Here is an 8,611-nt window from a genome sequence, read left to right as displayed (position 1 = left end):
CCTACACCAATGTCTCCCAGAGTTTCCCCAGTGTTTTTCAGGAGCAGTTTTATAGTTTGAGGTTTTAGATTTAGATCCTTGATCCATCTTGACTTGATTTTTGTCAATGGTGAGAGGTAGGGATTCAGAATCATCTTTCTACAGGTGGAAGTCCAATTTTCCCAGCACCATTTGCTGAAGAGGTTTTCCTTGTCCCACTGGATTGACTGGGATCCCTTGTCAAAAATCAGTTGACTTTATATTTTGGAATATATTTCTGGGGACTCGATTCTGTTCCATTGGTCCTCCTGTCTGTTTCTGTGCCAGTACCATGCTGTTTTGATTACCACAGCTTTGTAGTATATTTTTTGGTGGGAATGTAAATTGGTCCAGCCACTGTGGAGAACAATTTGGAGATTCCTCAAAAATCTACAAATAGAACTATCATATGACCCAGCAATCCCACTCCTTGGTATCCACCCAAAGGACAGAAGAGTTCTTCTTGGAAAAGTGCTTGCACATCGATGTTTATTGCGGCACTATTCATGATTGCTAAGACACGGAACCAACCCAAATGCCCCCGTACAGATGAATGGATTGAAAAACTGTGACACATATACTCTATTGAATACTATTCAGCCATAAAAATACAACAAAACCCTGACATTTGACAGAAAGTTGAAGATATGAAAGATTTACTGCTGAGTGAAGCAAGCCAGGTTATGAAGGAGAGACATTGTATGTCCCCACTTAATATATTCTGAATGTCCACACTCTATGACTGAGTAATGAAGGTGCATTTTAACATGCACACAGAGACCCTCAACAAAGACTGGAAGACTGGAAGATTTACAGTTTCTTGACCCTTGGCTAGACAGCACATGGCTGTCTAGTCATCAGCTGATCACTATGAATCTAGATTCCAATGGCCATACGAATCAGAGAACACAGAAATACAGAATTAAAATTCAGCAAGGTCATTTAAAAAGATAAATAACAAATCCAACAGTGACAATGATAAAAGCTAAAGAAGTAGAGAACCTGAATTTCACTGTTGAAGCTTTATATCATCCACTTTTCAGCAAAAATCATTTGACATGCAAAGAAACAAGAATGCATGACAATATGTAGGAAATTAAGCAGTCAATAGCAACTTTCCTTGAGGAAGTCCAGATGTAGACTTACTAGACAAAAACAGAAATTAGCCATTTCAAATGTGTTCAGGGAACCAAAAGAAACCATGTTTAAAGAACTGAAAGAAAGTATAAGAACAATTTATCTTCACATAGAGAACAGCAATAAAGAAATACAAATTACACAAATGAGTGCTATAGAAAATTTGAAATGCACAATGACATGCTCAAACTTCCGGAAAAAATCAATCAAAAATTCTAGACTCTTGATGCTGTTTGCACTAAATTTGTAAATTAATTTGGGTAGTATCAACATTTTATCTTAATTGATTCTTTTATCCAGTAACAAGGGGTATCTTTCCATTTTTTGGTATTATTTCTATTTCTGTCTTCAGCTGTTTGTAGTTTTCATTATAGAAATCTCATGTGTCTCTGTTAGATTTATTCATTGTTTTCCTTGTACAGGTCTCTCATCTCTTTGGTTAGGTTTATTCCTAGGGATTATTATTTTTTGTGTGTGTGGCTATTGTAAATGGGATTTTTTTTTTTCAGTTCTGTCTCAATCTGTTCATTGTTGGTATGTAAAAATAGCTATCAATTTTTTATGTTGATTCTGTATCTTGTAAGTTTTCTGAATTCATTTATCACTTTTTTGTGATTTTTTTAGTATTTCCTATATATATATAAAATGTCATTTGCAAACTGGGAGAATTTAACTTCTTCCTTTCCTATTTGAATGACTTCTATTTCACTTGTGCTTGATTTCACTGGCTAAGATTTCCAATACTATATTGAAAAGGAGTGCAGAATTTAGACAACCTTGTCTCGTCCCAGTTTTCAGGGGGAAAGCTTTCAGCTTTTCTCTATTCAGTATGCTGTGAGCTATCGGTTTGATATACATGGGTTTTATTTTGTTAAGGAATGTGCCTTTAACTACTCCAAGTATGGTGTAAGATAAAGAAAAAAGGGACAATACACCTATTGGGTTGTCGGAAAAATCATGACACATTTTTTCATAGAAAAAAATACATCATGATTTTTCTGACAAGCCAATATTTTGTTAAGAGTCTGGATGTTGTACTAAAAAAATTCTCTTTCTGCCTCAGTTGATATGGTCTTATGGTTTTTATCTTTTTTTCTGTTAATAAAAAATATGGAAAGCTTCAAAGATTTACATATTATTCTTACACAGGAGCCAGAGAAACCTTCTCTGTATTGCTTCAATGCAAACATATGTGCGTCCAAAGTTAGCACCAAAATTTTACATCTAACAAAATTATCCTTCAAAAAAATGAAAGAGAAATGAATATATTCCCTAATAAACAATGCTGAGAAAATGTATTTCTAAAAGATGTGCCAGCAGGTGGCATGGTGGTTAAGGCACTGGACTCCTACATGGCCAACCATAGTTGAAGTCCCAAACCCAGTGGCCTGAAAATCACATCGAGCTTGTGCATGTGCACATGTCTAAAATCTCAGGAAACAAATAGAGGAGAAGGGATTGCGGTTATGGTCATCACCCCTGGGAGAGTGACTATCATTTTATTTCTCTCTGTCTCTGTCTCTTTCCTGTGAGTGCATGCACCCTATGGAAAAAAAGAAAAATGTAGAAATGGATGGAATTGATTTTTTAAAAAATCTATGATCCAAATATATAGTTATCAAGTGACACACCTTATTTTGTTATTGTTAATATTTTAAGTGACACATACTAATTTTGCATATTTAACGGGTGCTATGTGATTATTTGGCATAAAAAATACAAAATCAAATCAAGACAGCATATTCATCTTAAATGTTTATCATTACTTTGTGTTATTATTTTAGTTTTTTTTCTAAACAGAAATCCCTGAGCATAGTGATGTATAAAAAAAATTGAGATTTATGTGGCTTAGGATTCTGGTACTTGGAAAGTCCAAGGGCATGGGCCTTTAGTGGTGGTATTTCTGATGCATAACAACATGACAGAGGGCAAGAGAGTGTGAGCAGTCTTCTACGTGTGCCTCTCTCTCATTTCCTCTTGTAAATGCACTAGAAGCCAACCATAGGAGCCTCACTGTGATCACCTAATCACTAATCTTCAGAAAATTTCATCTTTGAATGCTATAATTGACTCAAGTTTCATATACAATGCTGTTTCAATCAAATTTCAACACATGGACATTTGGGGGACACAAACTATAGCAACTGGGAACATTCAAAATCTTCTTTTAGTGATTTTGATACATACAGATAATTACTGTTAACCAGTTACCTTACTATGCCATAGTATCTATTAATCAACATCTCCCATTACTTTTCCTGTACCATTCCTCCAGTTTCTGGTAACCACCATTTTACTCTCTACTTCTATGAGTTTGACTTCTTTAGATTTCTTATATAAGTGAGATCATGTAGTATTTGTTTTTCAGTGCTTGGTGTACTTAACATAATGTCTTCTAGATTAATACATGTTGTTGCAAATGACAGAATTTCCTTTTTAAAGCTAATTAGTTTTTTATTGTCATATATAAATATCTTATTTTCATTATTTCATATTTCATCTCTCCATATATACACATCAAAAATCTCTCCATATTACTATGTTACTTTTATATTTTATAATTTTAATTGGCATACAATAGTTGTACATATTTATGGGATAAAGTGTGATTTTTTTAATACATGCATATATAATATATAATAAATCAAGGCAAAAAAAATCCATATTATCAAACATTTATTATTACTTCATGTTATAAACATTCAAAATCCTCTCTTCTAGCTATTATGAAACATACATTAGATTGTTATTAGCTTTAGTTATTTTTCTCTGGTATAGTATGTTAGAATTCATTTCTCTTATCTAACTGTGATTTCGTATCTATTAACCAAGTTCTCCCTGTTGTTTTCTCCCTATCCCCTTCCCAGTGGCTGGTATCTACCATTCCAGTCTCTACTTCTATGCAATGATACCTTTTAGCTTCCATAGTTGAGTAAGAATTTGTCTTTAGTGTCTGATTTCTTTTACTTAGCATAATTTCTTCCAGATTCATCCATGTTGCTTCACATGGCAAGATTTCATCCTTTTATAGGTAAGTAATATTCCATTGTGTATATGTGCTACATTTTTTCTTTACTTAATTATTTTTTATGGACATTTAAGTTGATTCTGTATCTTGGATATTGCATATTGTTCTGCAATATACATGGGAGTTCAGCTACCTCTTTGACACCCTGATTTTCTTTCTTTTAGATATATAACCAGTAGTGAAATTACTGGATAATAAAGAAGTTTGTTTTTATTTTTATTTTTATTTTCTTATTTATTTATTTGGAGAGATTTATGCTATAGGGCACATGAGCTCACTGGAGAGACAGAGAAAGTCAGAGAGAAAGAAAGTGAGAAATCTTCCCCTGGGGGGGAATGACGATGCCTCAATCCCTTCTCCTCCATTCTCCTCTCGGGATCTTGGGCACAGACACACACACACACACACACACACACACACACACACACAACTGGCGTGAGTTTCAAAGCACCACGTCTGGGACTCAAACTGCAGTTAACTAAGTGGGAGTCAAGCCTTAACCACTATGCCACCTGCTGGCCACAGAAGTTGTTATTTTTTGAGGAACTGACATACTCTTTTCCATAATGGCTATATTAATTTGCATTCCTGTTAACGGTGCACAAAAATTCTCTTTTCCTCCATTCACAATAGCACTTGGTGTTCTTTGTGTGTGTGTGTGTGTCTGTGTGTGTATGTGTATGTGCATGTATATGTGTTCTATACCAGCTATCTTAGAGTGAAGTGATAACTTATTGTGGTTTGATTTGCATTTCCCTGACGATTAGCCATGTTCCATGTTTATTCATATACTTGCTGGTCATGTATGTGTATTCTTCTATGAATTATCTGTTTAGATATATTGACCATTTTTAAATCAGATTTTTTTTGCTTCTGGGTTGTTTTAATTCTTTGTATAGTTTGCTTATTAATCTCTGATTGTAAATGTAATTTCTTTTCAGGCATTTCTTGGATTTTTCATTTTTTGAAGTCTGTTGCTGGAGGACTATTATTTCTTGTTGAAAGATTTATATTTCCTTTCTTCCATCTCCTCTTTCTTTCTTTCTTTCTTCCTTCCTTCCTTCCTTCCTTTCTTTCTTTCTCTCCCTATTTCTTTCATTTTTCCCTTCTCCCTTCCTTCTTTCTTCCTTTCTTTCCTTCCTTCCTTCCTTCCTTCCTTTCTTTCTTTCTCTCCCTATTTCTTTCATTTTTCCCTTCTCCCTTCCTTCTTTCTTCCTTTCTTTCCTTCTTCCCTTCTTTCCTTCCTTCCTTCCTTCCTTCCTTTTTTCTTTTGTCCCAGGATTGTCATTTGTTCATGTTGTGAAAAAATTGCTTCTTCCAGTTTTCCGTAATAGCTTTTATAGGGGAAAATTTTTTCCAGTTACTATGTCCTATAGTATTACCTGGGGAGAGTAACCTGACTTTGGTTCTGGTTGAGTATAGTAGTGTAGTCTTTGTACATTTGCTTCAGTTGGAATTTCTCTTAGTAGTGTTTAGGAATGTCTTTGTAACCTAAACTGCTGACATTTGTGAATGCAGTGACAAAACTTTGTGGCTACTTGGAAAAAGGTGGAAACCGTTGTCTTCTGATCCTGAAACATGGGTATTCAGTGTACTGGGGCTCCACTGCTGGGGTCCAGCCTCGGCAGGGGTGGGTTGACTTGTCAGAGGCAGTACAGGAAGGAAAGACTGAGACCTCGGTGCCATTTTCGTGCACGTCCTCAGTTGGACACTCCCAGAGATTGCTCTCTGAAGATTGACAACTGCTAGGAATTATCGTGCCTTTTTATTGAAAATGTGATACATGCAAGTAAACGGGTGAGGGGCTCTGTGTTCTAATTATCAGTTCATAAAGTTTTAACAATAGGGAACATAGATTCCATTCAGGGTTGGATTAAGGGCGGGTCTATTACAGTTCAGCAATTGTTTGTTTGATGTAGGCAGGTCTTCGGGAATTTCATGGAATGCCGTTTTAGGAAATAGCCTCTAGCAAGCAGAGTTAATTATCAGCTGATGCTCGGTGGCAGCCACCTTGTGATTACTGAGTACGATGCTAAAAAGAAAATTTCAAGTATAAGTATTAGTTCTTATGGATCTCAATAAAGAATAATACTTATATAATTTTATAGGGATTTAAACTTAATTCAAGGAATCCTAATATATTTATTTATTTTACTTGATGAGGGCAGGGGTATCCTGGGCCAGTTTCAGCCTAATCCTATTTTATGTAATGAAAAGATTATTTTTAAGCTTATGTTAAATGTATCTTGAAGGGCCTTCCAAAGGTCAAGAAGATTATTTCGGCCTAGATAAAACTTTAACACACCCTCTATTGTAATCACAGGGATGAAGCATTGTAATTAACAATGGGTGGTCAGGGCAAAGGGGGGGGGTCGCTTTTGGGAAATCTTATCACATACTCAAGAGAGCTATGTATATTAGGGAGTCAGAGGGGGGTCGCTTCCAGCAAAGCTACCACAGTCTCCAGAGCATACAGCAAGCGGCCTTGCCAACATGCTGAGTCAACCCAAGCTTTGCTCATAGGTCGGGGGTGGGGGTGGGGAGCGTACAGCAGCAGCCTTGCCAACGTGCTGAGCTGACCAAAGCCATGCTCAAAGGTCAAAGACTCAAAACAGATCCTCGGACCCCACAGGATCAGACTCCTCCACTCCACCAGTCATGGTAGTGGCAATACAAGGGGCACTGACTGTAAAAGGCGCCAGGTGTTGGTGACCTTAGGCTGTGGGTGGGGTATGTGTGAGACCCCTTCTGTTGAGGGGTTAAGTAGCAGCCAGTGATAGTTGCAGAACTCAGGGAGATGTCTTTGGGGCCTATATGTGTTGTGATGTCTTTGGTGCACAGAGATCCTGCTAATGCAATGCTAGAAGCAGGAACACCCAGGCTGGTGTCTTCAGACCATGAGTAAGGTGCATACAGAATGTAGGGGCTCTACTAGTAGGAAGTGTAGGATTGCCAATGATAGTGACAGACCTTTGGGAAAGTGGCCAGTGTTCTCAGGCCATGGTGGTGGGAGGGGGTGCCATGGAGGCCCCTTTGGTTGATATAGCAGGGTTTGCAATAGTAGTTGTATTTGGGCAGTGTTATCAGGCCCAAGTAGGGCAAGTGAAGAGTGAGGAAACCATATAAGGCAAGGAGGCAAGATTGTCAATGATCTACAGAGTAGGGGTGGGGCTTTGGAGTCCTCAGTAACTATGGAAATACAGTCACTGGAGAGGATGTCCAGAGTCCTTAGGTTTGGGTGGAGTTCAGGAGACCCCTATCTCTGAGAAACACCTGCATTGATTCTGCAAGTCTCAGGGTTTCCTCAAACTGCAGTGAACTGTTTTTTTCTCCAGTGTGGCATAAGGTATGGGTTTAGGTACTGAGGTCACAGCTTCGTCACTGAGCTTGGCTGCTGATCTAGCTGTGCTGCTTTCTGTGTGAGTATGGCAGGCAATTGCAGAGCTCTGGAGAGATGGAAGTGTGGGGTCCACTAATTCTTCCCTGAATTCAAGATCTACAATGACCACAGGGCTCTCCCACACCCAGAGCTATAGGTATGTGAGGTGGAAATGGAGACCACTGGGAGACAACCTACCCATCCTTTCCCATAGTGGGGAGCTTGCCCTGGCCCTGTGTTTGGGTGAATACAGCTCAGTGCTCTACCTCCCTCTCCACACAACCATCCTAAGTCTCTGTGCTCCTAAAATGTGTCATTACTTTTTTTGCTCTGTTTCAGTGTTCTCTTCTCACGTAGGTTTGCAAAGTTCAGGTATTTATCTGTTGCATCTGTTCTGTTGATTCTTCTCCATGGGGAGTAGATGTGTTGCTGTCTCTAGTCAGTCATATTTATTCCTCTGCTCTTCCTCCATTTTCTCTATTCAGTCATGTATTGATGGGTGCTCAGGTTGTTTCCCTATCTCAGCTATTGTGAATAGTGCTGCAATTAACATGGGATTGCACACATCTCTGACACACTGAAGATCTCTCTCAGCTTTTAAAAAGGTTTATGTGATTAAATCAGTGTCACCCACATGATCTCTGGGGTTTTTTTTTCTGTTTTGTTGAGAGGTTTTTGCTATAGGGTGCATGCGCTCGCCAGATAGACAGAGACAGAGAGAAAGTGAAAAATCACCCCCCCAGGCGGGATAGCCACAGCATAATCCCTTCTCCTCCATTCTCCTCTTGGGATCTTGGGCACACATGCACTCGTGCCCGGTGTGAGTTTTAAGCCACTGGGTCCGGGACTCGAACTGCGGTCGACTATATGGGAGTCCAGCGACATAGCCATTATGCTAACTGCTGGTCCCAATGATCTCTATTTTAACTATACAACATAATGACCTAATCGTGGGAGTAATATCACATATTCATAGCATTGTAATGGGCCATTTTAAGAGTACTATCTACCGCACCATCCTATTTAGAAGATGTTATGAAGGTACTAAC

At 38.2% G+C, this 8,611-nt stretch overlaps 1 non-coding gene across 1 annotated transcript; it reads right to left on the bottom strand.

Moving 5' to 3' along the window:
* Positions 1–2,259: 2,259 nt before the first annotated feature.
* On the bottom strand, positions 2,260–2,366 carry LOC114005560 (U6 spliceosomal RNA). Its single transcript, XR_003547401.1, has one exon. It is a non-coding gene; the product is annotated as a U6 spliceosomal RNA (small nuclear RNA).
* Positions 2,367–8,611: the final 6,245 nt, after the last annotated feature.

The sequence above is a fragment of the Tupaia chinensis genome, unplaced genomic scaffold (assembly GCF_000334495.1).
Source record: "Tupaia chinensis unplaced genomic scaffold, TupChi_1.0 Scaffold143996_1, whole genome shotgun sequence".
NCBI lineage: Eukaryota > Metazoa > Chordata > Mammalia > Scandentia > Tupaiidae > Tupaia > Tupaia belangeri.
The sequence above is the reverse complement of the archived record's forward strand: the minus strand, read 5'-3'. Positions and strand labels throughout refer to the sequence as shown.